This window comes from Phasianus colchicus, chromosome 2 (genome assembly GCF_987193195.1).
Source record: "Phasianus colchicus chromosome 2, bPhaCol1.hap1.1, whole genome shotgun sequence".
Taxonomy (NCBI): Eukaryota; Metazoa; Chordata; class Aves; order Galliformes; family Phasianidae; genus Phasianus; species Phasianus colchicus.
In genome coordinates this window covers 15513185-15536121 of record NC_143437.1, presented here as the reverse complement: position 1 = coordinate 15536121, position 22937 = coordinate 15513185, and the positions used below count along the sequence as shown (strand labels likewise).

Genomic DNA, 22937 nt, shown 5'->3' with positions numbered 1-22937 from the left:
AATATTTGGATGTAGGCCACAATTGCAGGTGATTTTAGTAAAGCTTTATCTGTTCCCCATCTTTCTTCTCTGCCTGAACTCTTTCTCTTCCCTGATTTTCCAGACTTTATGTCCTTCAGGAAGCATCTGAGGAATTTCAGTGGAATAATTCTCTGAGATGAGCTGAAAACAAAACTGGCTTTATTTTTGGGCCTGATTAAATAGGTGAGCTGAGAAGGTACTCAACCATCTCTTAAAATCCTGAGGAAATCCTTATCTCTCATACTTGTAAACATGTGAACTTCAAGGAAAACATTCACTGAAAAGTCAATTGTAAAAAATGTTGACATATTCACACTCTGATGAAATGCATGTCTTTACAACATGTGCTTTCTCCTCCCACCACTCCTTTGCAGCTAGAGAATCTCACTCCTCGGCTTCTTCAGACATGAGGTTACCAATACTCAAATACTCAGTGGGATAATCAATCTCTCACTAGTGCTGTATGGATACATTCCTTCTCCCTCTGAGAGGAGTGGCAGAGAAGGATCATTATTTCTGTTAACTCACTTGGATGCTGGGGGTCTGCAACATGTCCCAGTGACTCCTGAGTATAGTTTTGTTCCAAATGTATCATCAGCGGAGATAAACTGTTGGCTCCTCAGTATAACCAAGACAGAGAAGAGTAACCATAAAGCCACAGCTGCTGTAACGCTATAACAGGATGATAATAGCTTTCCTTTAGAAGATGCTAGATAGACAGAGATCTCCAGCAATAGATGCCCTTACCTCCACTGCCAGCCCTTAAATGAGGTCTGGGAAGGGGTGGATCCTGGCTCCTCCCCTTCCAGTCAATCAGGTACACTGCATGCACCTGAGCTCCCCTGGGTTGGCTCTGCTTTCCCACCAGGTGCCCAATCACTGTTTCAGGCTGTGACTTAGCATTTCCACTACAGCTGCTCATTAGAACATCCCTTTGGGTTGATGCTGCTGGTGAGCTTCAGAGATTTGAAAGGCGAGTTGGATGCACATGAATGCACATCATCCAGAAAAGCAAGCTACTATCTGATAGGCACTTCAGGTTCCTCAAGTCTTGCTGTTCAGTTATCACTCTGTGTTAAGCACAGTCAAAGTGCTTTTTAAGCAACTAATAGTACTAGTAGTGTCTATGGTGTATCTCCAGCCTATCCTAGCTGCTCCTCTGGCATTTCTATGTATTGGAAATAATCGTAACATAATCACACTGAGAGGATAACATCTGACAGATCTTCATGTGTGATGCCCCCTGCAGTGTGGGTTCTATATACCTTTCACTGAGAGTGTGGATGCAGCAATCTTTTAGAGTCTGTGTCAGATATTTTCCAGAAAATACAGCTTTGGGCTAATGCAAATAACTTCCCAAATTGAACCTTGGTGAGTTTCCTGTTTATTTGCATGTTCTGCACGAATTTTTCTTGTACATCTAAATCTGATCTTTGGTCCGACTTCAAGAAAAAGACCAAATGAGACAGTTGTGTTAGAAAAACATTTGTGTGTGGATTCCAGATGCTATGTCAACTCATCAGAGAAATCTGTATAATTTACTTCTTTTATCAGATCATGCTGACGTGGGCAATTTTGGGCTACCTTATGCCTTTTCTGAGACCCCGGTCGTTGCTGCAGAGTGTGCCAAAGTCAAATGTACACCCTGTCTGTGTTCTTCTTATGGTAATTAAGAAATTATGTCTCCATCTTGCTATTCTGTCCATGTGAAGGTCATCAATTATATGCAGTAGGTTATTGAAGCTTCCTACCACCTTGTGCACTGCCGCTCTGCTCACAGAATCAAAGGCAAGTTTCATATCTGTGAAAGCAGCACATAAAGGGCAGCCGAGTCACTGGTGTCTCTCTGCCAATAGCTGTAGGACAAACAGCATCCATGGCTGATCAACCGGCAGTGAAAATGAATTGCTCTGGGTGGTGTTTACAAGTCAGCGGTAGCTGAATTTTGGCCAGGAGAAACTGGGCATTGTTTTCCTGGGAGAAAACACGGCAGTGATTGGAGGACAGCTGCTGCAGTCTGAGAGCAGACCTTAAGTGTTGGCAGCGATCTCCTAGCACCCCCCTTTTGCTTCTCTTGGATCTTGCCAGATCCTTGGCCTCTCCAAAGCAGATCACAAAGTGTGAATGTGGCTGATTCAACAGCATAGGCTGGTAGTTGTTCAACAAAACTGAAGCTTTTGTAACCTCTCCCACTAGCGGATACACCTCAATCACTTCTGCAGTGAAGGAGATTTGTTACTCAGAAGATGTATGCAGGCATTTTCAGATGCCCCTTCAACATGAAAGCAGAGATAATCATATCTAGCCCATGGACTGATACAGAGCCACTGCCAGAAACTGGCACAGGTAGCTGTTGCCTGCATCTCAGCTGAAGAGCACGATGAGTTAATGCTGTCCAATAACCTCCTGTAGAAACTGCAGTTCCTCATGTAGCATTTGCTTCATAGTCTTTATGAAAACTTGATTTCAGCTCTACATTTATTATTGTGGTATTTTTTTTTTTAATTCATTGGCCAACCATGCCTATATCATGAGCTTTTAGAGCCTGGTAATTTCATCTGCAGAAGTTCACCTTCTAACTCAGCATCATATTATTGAGAATTACAACATAAACTGGTATATACTTCTTGAATGGGAGAGTTCCAATGTGTTTTGTGCCCACAAGATGAGCAGGATTTTATAACAGCATTTGCTTCATGAAGATGTATTTAAAAGAACCAGTCCATGGCAAATACAAATTTTGTTGAGGTCTCATTGGTAATTATAGCATGAACCTGTTCCTTTACCATGGAACTGTAATTTGGTAGATGTTTCCACAAGGGCAGGTCTACCTTTCTGAGTCAGGAACAAGTGGTAGGAAAGCTGTGCAAGACAGAAAGAGAGCAGATGCTCTGTCCAACTGGCATTCCTGCCTCAAGCTGTTGCCTGATACTTGTATACCTGGGCAAATGTTTAGATTGGATGTCAGGGGAAAGTTCTACACAGAGAGAGTGGTGAGATCAGGCTGCTCAGAGAGGTTCAGGAGGCTTCTCCGTCCATGGAGATGTTCAAGGCCAGGCTGGATGGGGCCCTGGGCAGCCTGGTCTAGTATCAGATCTGGAGATTGGTGGCCCTGACTGTGTCAGGGAGGTTGAAACTTGATGATCTTTGGCATACCATCCAACCCAAGACACTCCACGATTCTATGAAATGTCAAACAGAAGTTCTACCTCCAGGGTAGCAGCTCAGGGCAGGGATGTCCCAGATAAGTCACAGTCTCAACTGCACTATAAAAGCTGTACTTGCTTCCATCAGCTCCGTGAGAAAAATGTACATTACGATGAAGGTAATTGAGTGCAACAGTGAATAAGTGTGTAAATAAGAAGCAATATAAAATGAGGATAAAAATGGCCTGTTCTCTACTAAAGCAGGTGAAAGAAGCATGGCTGCTCCTTTCATGTAGTCTTGCATTCCAAAATGACAAAGTGGGGCACTGACAGCAATGTGGGAGCAATGACCACAAAACAGTACTGAGTTCACCTCTCAGGGTGAGCACTCTTGATGATGAATCAAGACATCGAGGATCTGTTCCAGGGCCACATAGCTCCAGTAAACCGCTGCTGTAGTCAGTAATGCAGAGGCTTTAAAAAAGAAACCAAACACAGCCTTGAATCCTGAGCTGCTGTTGGTTTCATCCCACTGACTCCCCTCTCTGATTTCCAGGCACTACAAGACACATGGGAGATGCTCTTATTGTGCTGCCCAGAGAGGTGGCACTGTTTTTCCCTGAAAGGTGTTATGATTCATGTTCAGTTATGTGAACTTCAGCAAGGGAGGTAAGAAGAATGTGGCTGTTTATTTCAATCTTTCCATCCATTGGCTGAAGTCAAACTTTCTTCAGAGCTAAGGAAGGGAGTGTAAAAATTACCTCTGTGCTACCCTGGACCTGACGTGTGCATTTTGGGTTTTGAGGGAATCCCAGGTTTATCCATGATCACTGTGCTGCTGCATTCTCCCAGCAGACAGCAGGAGGAAAGGCATTGCTCTGTGAATGTCTATGAATCTCAAAACAGCTGCTCCAGACTGAGGTGTTGTTTCCATTGAGCTGAAGCTTTTGGGGACCTTCTGGGCCCAGCAAACATGCAGGAACACAGGAAAGCAGTGGTTACAGCACTGTGTACATTCTGTCACAGGTATGGATTTGTCCTCACTGCTGGAAGAAGTTGAGCTGAATGTTGAGGCTGAGTCCAGTTGGTCCCTGGAGCCAGGACAGTCCAGGCTGAGGAGGGGATGCAGAATCAAAGTGGTGGTTCGCTCTTCCTCACCCTTCCCACAGATCCTATGCCTGTCTCAGGATGGTTGCTGAGCAGGGGCAAGTGGAAATATACAGCCAAGTGCTAAATGCTTTATGCTATCGCCTGATTGATTTTAAACTGTGCTTACTTGGCAACACGCCTCTAAGGACTTGTTACATAAGATTAGAGATGTTTTTTCCTAATGCGGCACTGTGACTTGTAAACCCGTTGTGCACTGCTGAAAGTTTAAGAGTCTGTATTTGAAACTGGAGCTGTAGCAGCATTTCACCGCACCGCAGCCAGCAATGGCTCCATCCCCATGGCCTACGTTGGGATGACAGTGTGACACGTGCTGTCTTCAGCAGTAGATCATCATGCTGTACAGTGATAAAGTCTGAAGTGTTCAGCTGCTGTCCTTCCCCTACAAGACTGGCTTGAGTAAGGAAGGGAAGTTTGTGTTATCCATATGTTAGTGATCTCTCAATGTCTTCTAAGGTATTTATCCACTTTTTGGAGCTGATGCTTGCTCTTTTTTCAAATTGCAGATACTCTATTCCTCTAGAACCACTACTGAGGGAAAAAAAGCACTGCAGAACTCCTCTTAGGATAGAGGAGACCTGCTATTGCAAAATCATATTCACATGTGTGAAAGAATATTTCAAAACTTTGTGTGCTCAAAAAAATCCAAATGCAGAAATTAAAAAAAAAAAAAAAAAAAACCCATACCAGACCACCAGCAGCAAATTTTGCTTAGTTATTGTAAGTGCTTACACATCTTTTCAATTGAAAGGAAAAGGGAGAAATAAAACCATGTAACCATGATGAGGTTGCTGTCTTGCCTACTTTCAGAAGTAATATCTGAAGGGCTCAGAAATGAGAAAGGATGGCATGGCAAACACGGCTGAGTTGTAAACAGCAGCTTTGCTGTGTGTGATGGGAAGACCTCATGTCTTCCAGAAAATAAATGTGCTTTTTGTCCTATGCCTTCACACCTCATTCTTAATGGGAAGGACCAGCCATCACAACCAATAGCATATGCCAGTGAGTCAACTGGGAGGGATGGGGAAATCCCTCAGTAAGGTCTTGGGAAACAGACCTTTGCTCTTTTCAGCATCCAGCCAGAAATACTCAGAGGGCGGTTTTGGCAGCGCCATCCTGAGAATTGTATGGCTGCAAGGAGACAACCCACCCACTCTCAGCCCCTACAGCCTACAGCACTGTCTGCACAGTTCTTTCATGTTTGTATCTCCAGGAAGTCATGCTACCGAAGGCAGAGGAAGATTTGCTGCTGACCTGCCCATCTACCCTTTACCAGTATTAATCTGCCTGTATGTTCACAGTCGCACCATAGAATGAACGTTTCCTGCCGGTGGTGATAGATTGCCTTTAATCGTGCCATGTATAAGGGCTGGAGTTAGATGTTCCCTGGCACATTTTCTATTTGTAATTGGCTGTTAACTCTAAGGGGAATCTAACTGGGAAGCTGAAATATAACAACGTTATCCAAAGTGAAAAGAGGAAGGACAACAATTTCCTTTTGGTAAGATAGGTTGAGATGCTTGGGAAATACAGTAGAACACAAGGAGGGTTCTTAAACTTTTCTCATTAGCTCATTTCAAGCTAATGAAAAGACTAAATCTAGCTGCATGTTTAAGCACAGCATTTTGTATGTCACCAAATTTCTTACAAAAGGTCAGAAGATGGGCTAGGCTGGAGATAGTAAATCTGTCTGGAAACAAAACCAGAGGCTTCCAGTTCTTGTATATACTGAGGCACAGCTAGTGGGTACAACGGGAAGACTTGATGTCTGGTCATAATCTAGGCACACTGATAAGAACTCTTTAATCCTCCTGTGAATGCTGTACCTAGGCAACAAATGCTTTGGGGTCCCTTTTCAGCCTTGGTCTATTACTATTCAATGCAGATGATGTTCAGTGTTCTTGTCCCCAGGAGAACAAGAAGAACTCCCTGCTGTATGGTGCCATTGCCATGTTATCAGGATACCTGACATAGTAATGGAAGCAGTCACAAAAGCAGAGGGGGCAATCATTTAAAAACACATCCCTTCAGAGTCTGGAAAGCAGTGAGAATGAGGTTATTTCTTCTTTCTTTCATCCTCATTCTTTTATTTGCTTGTTTGTTTTTAAGCACTGAAGAGTTTCTTTCTCTACTGCATCGTTAGATTAAGGGTTAGCTTCTTGGGAATGCCATTATAAATCTGGTTAAGAAGCAGCACTCTAAATAAGGAGCACTGGGAAGGAGTCTTATCCATGTCAGGCAGTATTTTCTATGTTATCTCAGTGTGAGAAGTCAGACTGGGCAAAATGTGTCTGTTGAAACTTTTTATTGGGCAGTAAAGTCATTGTTTGGAATGAAAACTCCTTTACTTTCTTTTGTGGGTTTTGTTTTTTGTTTTTTTTTTTTTTCAATATTTGTGGTCTTTTTTATTTAACTTCACAGCAATCAATATTTGCAGTGCAGTTATTTCCAAACCAGTTCCCTGAAACATTTTCTCTTTGTGGAGCTCATTCAGATATCAGTCTCCAGATCATGGCTGAGGGTCAAGAAACAGTAAGTTCAACATGTGTCTCAGAGGTAATTACCCGAGTGAAAAAATCATTGCTTAGAATTGACAAGGCCTCTGTTATAAAAAAACATCAATATTTAAAATAATATTGTACTGACTGGAAGATCTAGCAAGGTCTTCTGCTCCTCAGGGACAAAGATTTGGAAGAGCTGTGTCCATATCTGTGTAGCAGACCACAAGGAGTAACCAGGATATCTATTTTGATCTTCCTGACATGGGGTCAGCAACTTATGCTGTGGAATATCCCCCAGGCATCAAGGAGTACATGGGGGATAGGGGGGGCGGGAAGGTTGGCTTGGCTTCCCTGTTCTCCCAGCTTTTGGAGAGACTTGAAGGAGAAGGAGGATGGAAAACCATTAGCTTATACATTAGCATTAGCAGCCTTTCAGTATGTACAAGGGGGTTGTAAAAAAGGGGACAGACTTCTTAGCAGGGTATGTTGTGATAGGATAAGGGGAAATGGTTTCAAACTAAAAGAGGGGAGATATAGATTGGACATAAGGAAGAAGTGGTTTACAATAAGGATGATGAGGCGCTGGCAGAGGATACTCAGAGAGGTGGTGGATGCCCCATCCCTGGAGACATTCAAGGTCAGGCTAGACAGAGCTCTGAGCACGTTGGAGCTGTATGTGTCCCTGTTTGCTGCAGGGGAGTTGGATGAGATGATCATTAGGAGTTCCTTCCAAATCTGTTCCTGTGATTCTGTGATTCTATCCCTATGAACTCTTTCCTTCACTTTCATTTTTTTTCAGACAGGCACTATCAGGAGTGATGCAGAGTGATAGTAGGGCAGCAGCATGGCTGCACTGCCCACCCAGAATGCCAGCAAGTGGGCACAGAGGTGACAAATAGGCCTGAGGTGGACAGCTGAGTGTCCAACACAAGTGGCTGTCCCAACCAAAGGCTTTGCCCTACCTGAACAAAGACAACGAGTAAAGTAGGGCAGTGCCATGAGGTGAACAACATCCTCTGTGTGTTCTTGTAAGTAACTATTTTCACTGAGCATTTAGAGGTCATCCGCATTTGTTTATTCTTATTATTTTAGATGAAAGTTCTGTGATGAAAAGTAGCCTATGTGCAAAACTATGTGGGTGCAGGCCCAGCCCAGCCATGCAGTCTGCCCTGTGTGTCAACAGCTGCCAGAGTACACGAATGACTGGGGTGAGTGCTTGACATGACTAATGGAAGGAGAAGACAGATGTACCCAACTGGAACAAGCCCCTGAGGACTCAGCGGAGGCAGCTTGTTCCCGCAGCAGCTGCAGTGTCTGATTGATGCCCCTGCCCTGCCTGAATCACAGGGAGACAGCCCAGGGCTACCTCAGCTGAGTGACATGACCCCTCTGCAGGGATGTGGCTGGGGTGACCTAGCTGAAAGGCTGCTTGCATGAATAAATTGACCCCATCAGCCTTGCTGAGCTGGTCACTGACGTCATCTGAAACAATAAGAAAACCCAGAACCATTTTTTACTTCCAAAGATAGATCAAAGCCAAATTCAATGGCCAGCATTGGATATTTTTGAATGCATTGAAAACATAGATTGTTATTTTTATTATTTACTTATAATATTACCAGAACCAGGTGCCAACCACCCAGAAGCTCCAGGGGTTATAAAAATGCTGAACAATTCACTCTATTCTGCTTTGACTGCATGAACCAGATTCACCCTCCAGTAATGGAAGGAGCAAAATATGTTTGCTATAGTACAGAGTCGAAATACTAGACACAAGAATAGATTAGATATGTCAGAGAAAAGTCTACAGAACATCATGTCCTCAAATCTATTAATGGAGAAGGCTGGATAACAGGAAGTCTTATCCAGTCTCTTAAAAAGTGTGCTACACAAGGTCCTTCATAAAACCTGTCAAAGAAAATCTGGATCAAGCATGATACAGATTCACAGACAGCTAAAGGCAGGGAATAGGGTCTGCACAGAGATTACTGAAAATGCCTCGCACTCTTCCTCAATCCCAAGTGCTACCCATCATATTCATAAGGGATGAGTAGAAGAAAATGGGCAACAAAACTGCAAAGACTTCAGGTGATGCAAAACTGTTAGGACAGTGCAGTATGGCAGTTGTGATTGTGAAGAGTGGTAGAAGAAGAATATCATAAGCAAGCTATCTGTAAAATGGTAAAAGAAATTTAATGTCAGTTGCAAAGAAATGCTAACATGGAGATGTAATTCTTACAATACATGCTTATTGGCACTAATGGTGCACTAGCTGTTAACAATTACAATTTAGAGTTACAAACTAGAATTACTCAAGATACAAGAGTGGTATGCTGATACTTCTTATTGCTTTCTTCATGGCCTGGATTAGTATCCTTCCATGCATTTTAGCTCTAAGTAAGGGTGGAGGGCTCTGTACCACCAGTACATGATCTGAGAGTAGGGTAAGTGAGTTCAAATTTGAACATTCTGCTCTAGTTGGTGAGAGTGGTGCCAGTTATTGTCAGTGTTAGTACTTTTTTTAATATTTTTTTTTTTCTCAAAATGTTGAATCAACTCAGCTTTTTATGAGGAAAGATTCTGAGAATAGTGAATCAGACTGCACATCTCTGTTCCGCCCCCTTGGTTCTCTCTGTCTCTCCACTCAGCAGAGATTTCATAAGATACCCTACTCCTGTACTGACCAGAATGTATTACATCTCTCCCCTCTGCACCAATTTGCAGAGAATAAACACCGTCTCATCTTTCCAGTGATGAGACTTGACCTCTTCAGCCTGAGATGCAACCCCATATATTTTAGCTCTGCAAGTTCTTGGCTTGATCTTTGATATGTTGGTAAAGGAAGAAAAGTTCCAAAACAGGGAGTTAACCAGCACGGGAAGCACATTTTGATTGTAACACTGCACAGTGAATAACACTTGGTTTTGAGAAGTTGAGCCAAGAAGCCAGAAAGTTTGAGCATTAGAAAAAAAATCAGAACTTAATCAAGAAATTGCTTTGCACCCTTCTGCTGCTGCTGTGAGGAGACTGATGGCTCATTCCCTTTTCTTCATCATCAGGAGAAATACAGTTGCTAAAACACAGCTGAATTGCACCAAGACAGCAATGGCTTGAGAATACTACTACTGCCTTCCTCAGTATCAAATGGCTTTCCTGCCCATCTATCTTGTGCTTTGAAGGACCTGCGGTCTTAAAATAAAACGAAATTTCAGTTTACATGGTGCTTCTCAGCACAGAATTCCAGGATACTACAGGCTTGCCTTTATGGATTTCTATGGACCTGGTGAAGGTCAGATTTGTCAGTCATTTGCAAACCCATTTGCCCCATGGAACAGATTCTTCAAAAGGCAAAGAAAACCCTAGGGTTGGGCAGCATCCTGCCTTCTATCAAAACCTTTCTTTAATCTGGAGTTCTCATATATACCTCATAAACAGCAAAAAATGAAATATTTCATCCTACAATTTAGCTTTTCCGTTCACTGAATGTACCTGTGATCCTACAGCTTTGTTATTATTTCTGATTCTATTCTTTCAGCATATTTCTGGTCTGTTCTTGCAGAACAACCTGTTTACGTCAGCTTTTCAGTACAGTGTGATCGTGTATCTCAACCTTTGCCAATTATTTTTGCCCTAACAAATCTCATGAGCGCAGCCTGCTTCTTGTAATACCAATAAAACAACTCTTTGAGGAGTAATTCATGATTTTCCATGTTCTTCTTAAGAGTTTTATATATATATATATATGTATATATAGCTTTCCTTGTGGCATTCCCTTTTAATCAAATGTTCTTTTCTATGTATCTCATTTGTTGTTTTTCGAATGTCTCCAGCCAGATTATGTTTCTTCACTGAGGTTTCAGCCTGTTTTCTACTGTTTACAAAGTTATCATTAAATGTTCCTCTCGTATCTTAACTTTGCTGTTTTTTCCTCTACATCTTTCCCAGCAATATGTTGCCCACTCTTGTTTGAGTACATGGTCATTAACATACATGGCACGACTGCTGCTGTTGTTATTCTCATTATTACCATAGTGGCTGGGCCAGAAGAGAGGAGAAGCAGTAGGCGTTGTACAAACACAGACAATCCCTGACATACAGAAAAAGCTCTGGTGTTGCTCAAAATAATTCTGAAATAATTCCTGTGAGTATGCTATTTTCCCTTTAAAATATTCATTTTTATACATTGGAAAGCCTCTACCAAATGAGGTGTGTTCAGCCTTCCTCTTTTTTATTTATTTATTTATTTATTTTAAAGAAGTTTTACATTAGCTTTTCCTTAACAGCTCATTTTCCAGGTGGCCCCCCTGGTGATGACATTTCAGCTCCATCAGGTGAATCCCCACAAGACTGCACTTACTAGAGGTTTCCTATGTACTTTAGGAATCTGGACATAGATTAAATATGGCATTAACAAAATGTATTATTTGATAAACCTAGCCTTCATTTCACAGTCATTCGCTTGTCTGTTTTTGTCCATAGTCATCCCTTCTCCAAACAGCCCTTCTGGGCTGCCTTTTTTTTAAGTCATCATTTTCTCCTTGAGATCAGATCTTCAGACTGGAAATGTGTTTACTTCCAAGCCAGCCATCACTGGCCAGCACTGCATGATAAATCAACGAGTTAAAGTCATGTACTGGTTTTTTCAATCCACTGTCAGCACAGGGACATCATGTTGAGCCCTAGTGAACAGGATATAGTTTGCATTTTGATATAGTGCCAGCACACATCTGCATTGGGGATCAAAGGCAGTGGCTGAAACACAGAAACAGCTTGTAAACAATTGGGCTGTGCTCATTAATGCTGATTGATTACATTGTTTCATTTCTGCTTAATTCGTTTGGGAGATTGTCCCTACTGAGCCATCCTGCAGCAGTGTGGCTGAGCCACTGCACCGTAGAGAAACAAGATTTTGAGTCTTAGATGTTAACATCAGCATAAAAGCCAGGGCAAATGTGAAAACAGCAGCATCAGGCTTCCAGCTTAACTGATAAAACATAAAATACAGATGCTGTAAATTTTCATAGGTTCAATGTTATAGGACAGAAGAGCAGGTAAGAGCTCCCTGGTTGGTCCCCAGAAAGGTGGGTACTGGACCAGGAGGAGATCGTGGTCCTTCTGTCATCAGGAGTTTGGTATCTTTTTGGTATTTGCCCATGGTGGCCTGGGGTACTTTACAAAGAGTGTGGCCAGCAGGCTGAGTGAGGTGATTCTCCCCCTTTGCTCTGTCCCAGTGAGGCCGCATTTAGAATACTGTGTCCAGTCCTGGGCTCCTTAGTTCAGAAAAGATGGGAGTCTCCTAAGGGAGTCCAACGGAGGGTCACAAAGATGATAACAGACCTGGCACATCTCCCATATGGGGTACGGGGAAAGGCTGAGTAACCTGGGTCTGTTCAGCTGGGGGAAAAAAAGACCGAGGGGGGATCTGATTAATGTTTTTACATATCTGAAGGGAGGTGGGAGGCAAGCAGATGAGGCCAGGCTCTTCTTGGTATAGCAAAAGGACAAGGAACAATGGCCTAGAAATTCAACGTAGGAAGTTCTATATACATGTCAAAGAACCTTTTTACTGTGAGGGTGACAGAGCACTGAAACGGGTTGTCCAGAGAGGCTGTGGAGTCTCTTCTATGGAGATATTCAAGACCATCTAAACACCTACCTGTGTGACCTATTGTAGGGAACCTGCTTTAGCAGAGGGGTTGGACTCGATGGTCTCTTGAGGTCCCTTCCAACCCCTGTGATTCTGTGATCTCCATGCCTTCCCAAAACTTGGCCTCATTCTCCCTCTGAAAGGTATCACTCACTTATAGTACAAGCCAAAGAAGTCTTTACATTTTAGGAGCAGGAGAACAAAAGGCACTGAACTGCAGGCAGTCTGGGATGAAAGCAGGACACCAGCCTGCCCTGGCAGATAGCCTAGAGATCTGTAAGTACAGCATAAAAATAAGGTATGCTCATGAGACTGGTGATGGTAGGGGCCATTCAGGAAGGTCCCCAGGCTACTCTACTGCCTGGTAGTCTTCTGTGAGGGGATTGCAGGAATGCTGATTGATTTCATTATTTTATATCATCATGAAGGGAAGGACTATACTGCAGTAGAAACTTAGGATGTGGAGTTTCCAAAAGCTGGGTTCTGTCCCTGGCCCTGCCAGTCGGGAAGGTGTTCTCTGGTCAAGATGCTGCTTTTCACATACATGGAATGGCAGTGATACTTCTATCTGGTGCTGGAAGGCTTAACTGATGGAAGACATCTAATACAATACATGGAAGACACTATATTAATGCAATGCTATCATTACTGGAAAATAAGGAAAGGCTAAAAATAGCGTAGTACATTTTGACAGAGCTTTTGTTATTTTCTTTTTATGTTCAATTCTTTCGAGATGATCTTCTTCCTTGTTAGGAAATCCTAATTAACATTTTCATTATCATTTCATTATAGGGTTCGGGTTTTTGTACTCTGTAGACAGCCACTAATCATTCAGTCCCCAAATGGTTTCTTGGGGCAAGGAAAACTACAGATAAAGGGAAAACCCTCCCTCAGTACACTGAACGGAGGTAGCAGAAGGGCTGCAACTTGGCTACAGTCAGACTGAATACAGGTCAGTAGGTATCGAATCTAGTATATCCTATCCACTGACACTGTACACATGGCTATTTGGTGCAGAAGAAACATGCATGTACACAAACACATGCTCTTATTTGGGACCTGGCATGGTCCCAGATAAGCTAAAAAATCTCTTCTGAAAGCTATTTGTACTCTAGCAAGGGCTGAGCTCCTGTATGGCTTAGTGAGCATGGTGGGGATGGGTTGAGGTTGGACTTGGTTATCTTAGAGATCTTTTCCAGCCTTAATGATTCTGTGATTCTATGATTCCTTGATGTGGAGTGGGCAGGTGCTGAGGGGAAGGAAGCACCTGGGAGAGTGCCCAAGGAGCTTCACCATGCCCTGATAGAACTGGGGTGCTCGGTGGTTCCCCTCGGTGCTTGTGGCCTCTTGGGAACCACAACAGCAAGGAAAAATGTAGGTTCATTATTTGGAGTTGGGGCCTGTGCTCACTGGGGTCTGGGGGTCTTGGTGAGCCTCATGTGTGTCTCTGTTTCTGACATCAAACAGCAGCATCTTAGGACATATGTTAGTGGACATGGTGGTGATGGATTGACAGTTGGACATAATGATTTTAGAATTTTTTCTAACTTTAACAACTCTATGATTCTATGACCCCCTCCATAAAGTAAAGTACAGGCTTTCTCAGGAAGTTCCCCCATCTTTTTAATACTGAAGATGTTCATTAACTTGGACCAAAATTCTTGAACAGTTCTGACTTTCTATTGAAGCAACACTGAAAAAGTACACTGAGCACTGGACCCCTAGACCTCCCAAAGCCCACCTCCATAGGCTCCTATATTGGTGTGGCTGATAGAATGGCTGTAAAGGAGTAGACTGGGCAAAACTGGCATCTGTGTTGTCTTCTCTGAAACATGAAAACAATTAGTTATATGGGGTCGATGTAAACATCAGACCTACCTCCAACAGTGCCAGTATCTGATGTTCATGATACAGAAAGGGCAAATAGAAATCCACGCTTGTCCTTGTATCAAAAGTGTCTGAATGTCTGCTGTGGAGAGAATAAGGGCCTCAGACCATCAGTACCCACTGTGCCATCATGTTCTGTAAGGCTGCACTGGGAGCCTGCCTAGCTGAGTAAGTGCTAACCCAGACCCTCATATTGCAACTCCATTGAGTCAGGGCTTGCTGATGGCTGAGATCCCTCTGCAGACTCTTCCTGATTTCCATGTTCCTTCTCCCCCAGTAGTCTGAAAGCATGGGGCAGGCCTAGCACCTTGCTAATACTGTTAGTGTTCACAACTTGACCACATAAAGGCTGAATGTGTCCTGGCTCCTTTCCGCTAACTGGGAAAGAAAGTCCAGAATGATGGTATGGCAATAATGGTTAAATCTAAATTAATAAGGCTAGAACATAGGCTGAAGCTCTGTACACCAACCAATTAGCACTTCCCCTTGACATGGCTTTGACAAATTTCCAAGTGTCATCATGAAGGATACCACCTTGGTGTGAAAGAAAACAGAGTTTAGCAGTATGGACAAGGGCTGTGCAGTGCCACAGCGTTTGTGCCAGGCCCCTGTCTATTTGCAGAGAAGTTTTAGCCCCAGGCACTCTGGGAAGCACAAGATAGCAAGGCTCAGAAGGCAGCTTGTACTGCAGGAACTGAGATGGCCTCTCCCACATTTATTACAGAAAGTGCCTCCTGATTTTGAGTGCAAGAGCTTTGGGCAAAACCTACAACGAAGCAGACTGGAGAATGTGAGGTTCCTTCTATTCAATTTATTCTTAATGTAACAAAATGATACTGTCAGTGACGAGAGCTGTTAGCACTCGCATGAATGACCTGACTGTCTTCATCAGGCAGACAACAACACAAAAGTTTTAACAATACCACTAATAATTATACGTGGGCTGACTTATATGGGAGCCTCCCACCTTGCACAATCTCTGCCGAAGAAGCTATGTGAAGCAGAATTGTCTGTATATGAATTAATCATAGTGCGAATCTCTGTGGTTGAGCTTTTTTCTTCATGTGGTAGCACACACCAGCTGCATATTGAAAGGCTAAAAACTTTTCTTGCTCCCCTCTAAATCCCAGCAACCCACTTGGTGATAGGAAAGAATATTAATGCAGTGCTCAGCTGTCACCTGGTATTCCTGACACATCTGAGGACTCTTGCACCAAAGTACTGAACTCCTCAGGGAGCGGATGGATGAGTGGGTAGATAAAAAAAAAAAGATCTGTAATTCACATATTTACTTAAGATTGGAAGCAGGGTTTTTACTTTTCTTGCTTTGCTCTCCTCTAGATGTTTGTAAAGATACCGAACACCTGAAAATGGAACCTGCTTTGATGTTTGTGAAAACTCCCTCATCCAGAGCTTCTTTTCCCTAGTTTTTACAGGCAAGCACCGCTAGAATGACACCTTGCTTAGATGCTTAGCTGCCTCTAGCAGCCTGAGCTTTAAGCCTAAAAGCCCTTTGAATTGGGTATCAGTGTTTGTGCTCTGTCCCAAAATCAGCTTCTGTGAGAACAATAGAAAATGAAGGGGTCCATCTAAACCCAGGTGCATCTTACAGCGATGGTATAAATTAGTTCTAGCTTCTAACCCTCACACAGCTCTAAGGACTGCTGAAGTTCAAACTGAAGCTGAGTGCAGTTTATGTCAGTTGGACAGATTATTTCTCAGACTCTGACTCTGCAACGGCAAACAGAAGTGCAGAATTCAGTACCTGTAGCTGTGTAACACCTTGCAGTCAGTTACACAGAGGCAAACAAGCTGGGCATGAGGACAGTTGTTCCAGCCCAGGTCAGGGCTTCCCAGTCAGTCCCCTGGGTTCTTGGAATTTGGCTTGATTCTGATTTTTCCTCCACACAGGGATGAAAAGAGGTAAATCTTTCAGCTCTCCCAGAGCATAAACCTGGTAACAGAGTGAAGAACACCTCTGATAGAAACAATTACACTGTACGTTTTCCAAAAGCAGCAATTATCCTACTGAGTTTTCCTTTTTCTGCTTGTGTGTTTTATTTGTTTATCTGGGTTTTGCTTTATTATCTATTTGCTTCCTATTAGCATAGTTAAGGATTTCCTTTGGGATACTCTGTTGCAGCTGGTGATCACTACGTATGTTATACAGATATATGTATAAATGCTGAAGGCTGGATTTCTGGGATTGCCTTTTAATGTTATTTCCTGTATGACTGCAGCTTCATAGATTTAAGAGCTATGTGGTAAGGGCAGTTCTGACTGAAAAAGCGTGTGAACTGCCTCAGCATGTGGATGAATAGATGCATTAAGCACAAGGCTCTTTGCAAGACAGTAACAGCCATATGCTCTAAAGAGTACATTACTTCTGCTTTAGGCTTGCATTTCAGATAGTTTCTTAGAGCAGTAACAAGATGCTCTTTGAGCCACTGCCCTCAAAATAGAGCCTAGCTTTCCAAAATTGGAGTATGGCCTGGTGTCCACCTGGAGGGTGTCGTCTTTACTCTTGATCATCACAATCAGCTGTTTTTAAGCTCCAGTGGCAATGTTTGGCTTCATTTTGATATGCACGAGTAAGATGAAGTAAAAAAAAAAATTGTTTAGACCATCATTTGCATAGCCTTCTGGCACCTCTCCATTTCAATAGCCTGGGTGCTTTAAGAAAGGAGTGAACTGAAGTAGAACTGAGTGAATTGAAGGTAAATGAACGTGAGTTTTACCACCCTCTGGCAGTGGAGACACCAAGCACTGCATATTTATTGATTACAGTGTGCTTTACATCCTAGGGGGGGATATTCAGAGCTAATGGTGGGTGTATTTGTTATGTCTGGTTCAGAAATCAGAATGAATAAATGATAAGGAGAGGAATGCAACCAGACTGCTAACAAGTTATTTTGATTGCCTAGTAGTGAGGGAAGGAGGGAGGGAGAGCCCTGCTGCCTCAGGCTGTTGGCTGATGGGATGCAGAGCTGGGCAGCACCCAACAATGCCCCACCAGGGTGGCCTCACACCATGCTCAGACATTTCAGACAGTACAAGTTGTGCATCAAAGCCAGTAAGAGAGCAACAAAAAGGAAGAGGGCTTTTGCCTGTTAATTATCTAGGCCATCTCAGCTTAATTCTCATGAATTCACCATTTCCTTGTAAATATTTTTGGGTGTATTTTCTCTGCGATGGCTTCCCACTGAGTACTGCCCCACTTCTGCCTCCAAAAACAGGAAACCTTCACCCCTTCCTTCATTCCTATGAACACCATTGGCATATCTCCTCCCTGCCTCAGTATAGGACCAAGGTCAGCTGAATATTTTACTAACTTCATGTTCTGTACAGTCTTCCTTCAACACGGCTATTTGTCAGTGTATTGAATAAGTAGGACTTCGGACTCACAGGGAGTCTTGATAATTATTTTTCCTAGGTTTTGTTTGGTTGTGTTTTGTTCTGTTTTGTTTTGTTTTGTTCCAGCACCTTTTCCCCAGGAAAAGAAATTGTAAATCATCTGTAAATATAGGAAAGTTGGAAAGGGATCCATTTTTTTTTTTTTTTTCTAACTTGGCTTACATGAAGGGAAAAAAGTCTTTCCATTTGGATTACAGGCACAATTTCTAATCTTTCATTCTGCTTTCATTCTGCTGTGGAAGGATTTGCTTGGGGAATATGAAACATTACATCCCTACTGTTTGTGATAAATTTAATCCTCTCCCCAACAGCAACATTAGGAGCCTAATTTGCATTTTTGACAAAGTCCAGATAGCAATCCTTCTACTGCAGAATCATTAACAGCTCCCTGTGTGAATGAGAATCAGGCCTAGCTTGTTCCTATAGATACTGGTGGACACTTGTGACAACTCAGAATTTAATTCACATACATCTTCATTGTGCTAAGGCAAGCAAGAACATCCAGTCCCACAGCAACGTCCTGAATGAGTGGGATCCTGAGATCTACAACACCTCCTGATCTACAGGTAGGTGAGATGCAATGCACACAGATCTCCAGGTTATGTTTAGGTGGGGGTGGAGCCTTCCTCACAACCAGTTCTCCCTGCTGTTTGCAGCTAGATGAACAAGTGCTACAAAGATGTCCTTGCACATCGTCTCTGAGTTGTATAAACCTCTTCCCCACTGCCAAAACCACATCGTACCTCTCCAGTCCTGCCTGTAGCTGGTTCCGGTGACTGTATGATATCCCTACCTCTCAATCTGGGTTCAAAGAGTCATAGGATTGAGTGAGAGCCATGGATTTCATTTCTTTACAGCAGTACATCTCTAGCTCGTTTGGCTGCAGGCAACAGTTTGACATAAAAGCCCTAAGGAAAAGGAGATTCGTTCTGTCTCTCAAACTTGTGTTTTTAAGCTAATTGAATTTGGGATAGCAGACTTCTGATTTTGCACTCCTGAGAATAGTAACTTCATGAAAGTCTCTGTGCCTTGTTTGTCAGCTGATGCCATTCAGCAGTGCTCCCTCCAAAGCAGTGATAAAAGGCAATGCTGGGTGTCCTGGCAGCTCTCTTTCTCATTGGGGAAAAATCTTGGGAGAAAGAGAGCTCCAAGATACCCAGCAAAAGCACTGTAATATCAACATGGGGTTGGTGCTAAGCTATAGACAGAAAGCAGATCCTCTGTACCCCATTTCATAAATGCTGATGGTTTTACCGGCCGTCAGCATCAGATGTCTCCACTTTCTCAGTCTCTTTGGAAACAAAAAATGAATGACCAACAAAAAACCCTATATCTATCTCCTCCCTGCTCTAACAGCTTCATACAGGATATTTTCTGCCTCACTTTTATAACATTTTTGCCAGTAATACGCAGAAAGTGAATCACTCTCAGCAAGCTGGAAGGAGACCAGGGGCATGCAGAAGGGCTGTGGATACTGTTTTCCCTGCTGTAGCAGACCCCTCGTGCTCTTGGCTCTCATGTGAAGCCATACAGTGGAAAGTAGGTAGGAAAAGCCTTCCCCATCCAAAGAGAGACCCTATTCTGTTGTGTGTGCTCAGGGGATGGTTCCCATGTGCACTGTGGCTTTCCTCTCCCCCCAGGCTGAGACAGAGGTACAGGGTTTGGCTGCAGGGAAGCTTTAAATGGGAGGAAGCTCAGTTTGAAAAGTCCCTGAACAAACTGTGGAGACTTGAAGGCTTGGGATTATACAGCAACCGGTTTCTGCTGATTAACCACATCAATCTTACAGGGCAGCAAGTATAAACTCCCTTCTGTCTGGCTGCAGGCTCAGGAAAGGCCACCTGAACTGCTGGGAAAACAGACAGAGCCCAGCACCCCACTGCATCAATGGGACAGGCCCTTTCCCTGCACCTTCAGAGTAAAAAGGAACTGCTGCAAGCTGTGGATCTCTGTTACAGCTCATTACCCACAGCAAGGCATGGGCAGGGCTGGCAGCCCTCTCCTTGCCCGCTGTGTGCTGGGTTACTGTGTGTATTAGGGCAGAGTGAAGCCCTGAGCTCTGTGCTGCTGCACTAGGAGTAGCTGGGCTCCAAGCAGGTGCTGAAGGCAAGATTTGTCAGGAGAAGAAATATTTTTTATGGGAGCAGTCCACAGAGGTGGATATAAGGGACAAGCTTTAGAGCTCCCAGGTCCTTCTTCATGGCTGAAATAGGAGCAGCATGAGACAAGCTGGCGAACTGAAATTCACAACTCTGGACACTAAACATCACGGGCTCTATAGAGATATTGGTTTTATGGCGCTTTATAATTCTTATCCCCTCCTCTAAACTAACACCTTCGTGTTCCACAGGCAATGAATTACCTGCCACACTTTTTTTCTTCTCTCTCTCTCTCCTTCCCAGAGGACTAAATGACTTTTTTACCTCTCCTTATGCTAAAAACACCCCTCTTCCACTTACTACCTTTTCTCACCTAAGATGTCAACAAGTTAATTAATCAAATTATACTCTGAGTAATTGTTCTCAGTTTGTATTTAGTGCTACAGCTCACACATTTATCTCAGACCTGAAGGCAGGTGTGCGTGCCCAAAAAGAAGCTCTTTTCAACCTGAATGTATCAGTTCCTTTAATAAAAGGGACTGTGCTCAGATTGATTCGGTGCTGCTATATAAAGTAGCTGCAATTCCTGTGGGTATGGTGAATTGGCAGTCACACTGAGAGATTTTTTTGACATTTAGAGCTGCTGTGTGACATTTGGGCTGTGGTCTTCTGGTAGAGGTGATTTCCTTAGTTCTCAAGAGGCTGTGCATTGCTCCTGCATTGTAAACAGCACACATACATGGGCTTGTTTCCAAACTTAGGCAAGTTGAGCCACAAAATATTACACCCACTGCAGGATCCAATCTACATCTAAAGGACTTACCAGCATTAAACACAGAGCATCCCTTATCTCTTCCCAGTGATGGGACCATGAGCAGCATGGTCTCCCTCAGAGGGAAGAGATGATGCTTGAGAAGAGCAGATGGAAGTGAAAGTGAATCATGTTACAAATTGAAAACGTGCATTTTCAGGGCCAAGGGAGATTGAGCAGCCAAAAAAAAAAAACCAAAACACTGCTGCATCTCACAATACCAGTGCCAGCCCAAGGAGAACACCCAGAGCAACTCCCCATACATCCATGACTGCAGCCCCACCAAGGGCCATGGCCATGAGCTGGCTTCAGCCTCTAGGAGTTTCTTGGCCCTGATAATAGCTGTTTTTTCCAAACATGGTAAAGATAAGCTGAGGACAAACTGAGGAATTTCCAGAAAGAATCTGTGGTGTGATTACCGTTAGAATAGTAAAGGTGATTTCTTTGTAAAGAATGGCTTCTGAAGGAATAATGTGCTCTTGGTTTCAGTCCCTCCAAGTCAATTGTTTTATCAAACCTCTTACCCTGGTTCAGCACAGCTCCTGCTTTTGGATCATTCTGGAATGCTTTTGTGAGTGTTTCAGAGAGACATCGTGCACAGTTCAGTGGCAGTTGTTTGGTCATGCTGGCATAGGAGAGATCGTTCTAAGTGTGAATTTGGTGAAAAAGCCAGAAAATGTTGATAAAATAGAAGTCAGAGTTGAATGCTGTGTTTGAACTCTTCTTTTAAGAGATGTTTTGACTTTTCCCTTCAAAACAATGTTTTAAGGACAGAATTATTTTAAACAGAAGTGTTTAAAATAAATAAATAAATAGCAATTAAAGTGAAGAGTCACCATCTCATTTCAATTAAATCAAATATTTCTGTTCACTGAAAATATTTGAGAAAGCATGAAGTTCCATTTCAGACAATTTAGAAATATTTTTACGATTATTATTATTTTGGTTCAGCTACTGAACTGAAAAATGATTTATTTGCACAGCTCTGATTAAGGCAGAGAGAAACTTATTTAAGCACTTTGATTAATTATTCTTGCATTCCCAGCTGAGCAGAAGTGGAAATTCCAAGTCAAGGGAAAACATTGCTTCTCCTTTCTTCATTACTTTAGTAAATGCCTTTGAATATGCATGTATTCCCTTCCACTGAGGTAGGGATTCTTGTGCATGCTGCTAGGAACCACTTCATGACGTAAGCCATTTACTTTTTGCCTGTACCATACCCATGTGCCAGGGACCAAAGTCACTTGTTTCTCATCCTTACTGACACACTGAAATCAAACAGAACCAACAGTATTGCTTTCACCAGTCTGTTTTCCATGCTTCTCATTCATGGTTTTTTTGGTGCTGTAATATCTGGGGGGTTGGAAGGAGGGTGGGAATTAAAGATGTAAATTTGCATTCTAGTAACATTTCAGCTGAAAAAATGGACAGGGTTGTTTTTTTTGTTTGTTTGTTTTTTGACAATTTACTTGTTCCTACTTGGAAATACCTTTTGCGTTTCCATTCCCTCTGCCATGGTTTCAGCTGTTCTGCTGTACCCTCATTTTCTCTCTTCTAAAAGAGCAGCACATCACACACACATGGGCTGGGGAGTCTGGACCCAGGGCACCTGTGAAGAAATCAAATTATGAATCATAATAGGGAAAGAAAAAGAAAAAAGAAAAAAAAAAAAAAGTAATTAGAGATGGGGCAGAGGGAGAGATGAATCAAAATGTTAAATTCCAGGGATGTGGATGGAGGTGCTCTGTTCAGATGTTGGCACTTCTGGCAGTGCTGATGGTCACATTGCCTGGAGGTATCATCAGTGCTCCTACACGAGTCAGGGGTCATTGCAGAAAGAGGTGTTCATTTCCCATACATGAGCAGTAAGGATGTGCTTGTCTCTTCTGCTTTCTTTAAAAGGCATTTTGTATGATAAATGGCCAATCAATATGGCCATGGCTTTCTATTTTTTTTCCCCCACTCAAAACATTGATCAATAGATGTTGCAGCTGTCTGCTGTCAAAGATTTGATTTACTGTGAATCTTACAAAAGCTGAACCATACTGAAGTCATTTCTATTCATCTTAAATTGCATTTGAATTTGCCTTGAAACAGCTGCTCAATGCTGCCCAGGGCTCAACCATTTCTCACAGTCAGAGTTTTCTCCAATAAGAAAGAAATTGTTTTAAAGCCCTGCAGTTCTTTCTGGCCCTGATCTCAGCAGTACTCCCATGTGTGCATAGTTCCACATTTTTAGGGACT

General features: G+C 42.9%; 1 long non-coding RNA gene across 1 annotated transcript; it reads right to left on the bottom strand.

Annotated features, from left to right (window-relative positions):
- Positions 1-14366: 14366 nt before the first annotated feature.
- Positions 14367-21252, bottom strand: LOC149918859 (uncharacterized). Its single transcript, XR_016464621.1, has 3 exons — positions 21218-21252; positions 16135-16323; positions 14367-14451 (listed from the first exon to the last, which is right to left on the bottom strand). It is a non-coding gene; the product is annotated as an uncharacterized LOC149918859 (long non-coding RNA).
- Between the last annotated feature and the right edge of the window lie 1685 nt (positions 21253-22937).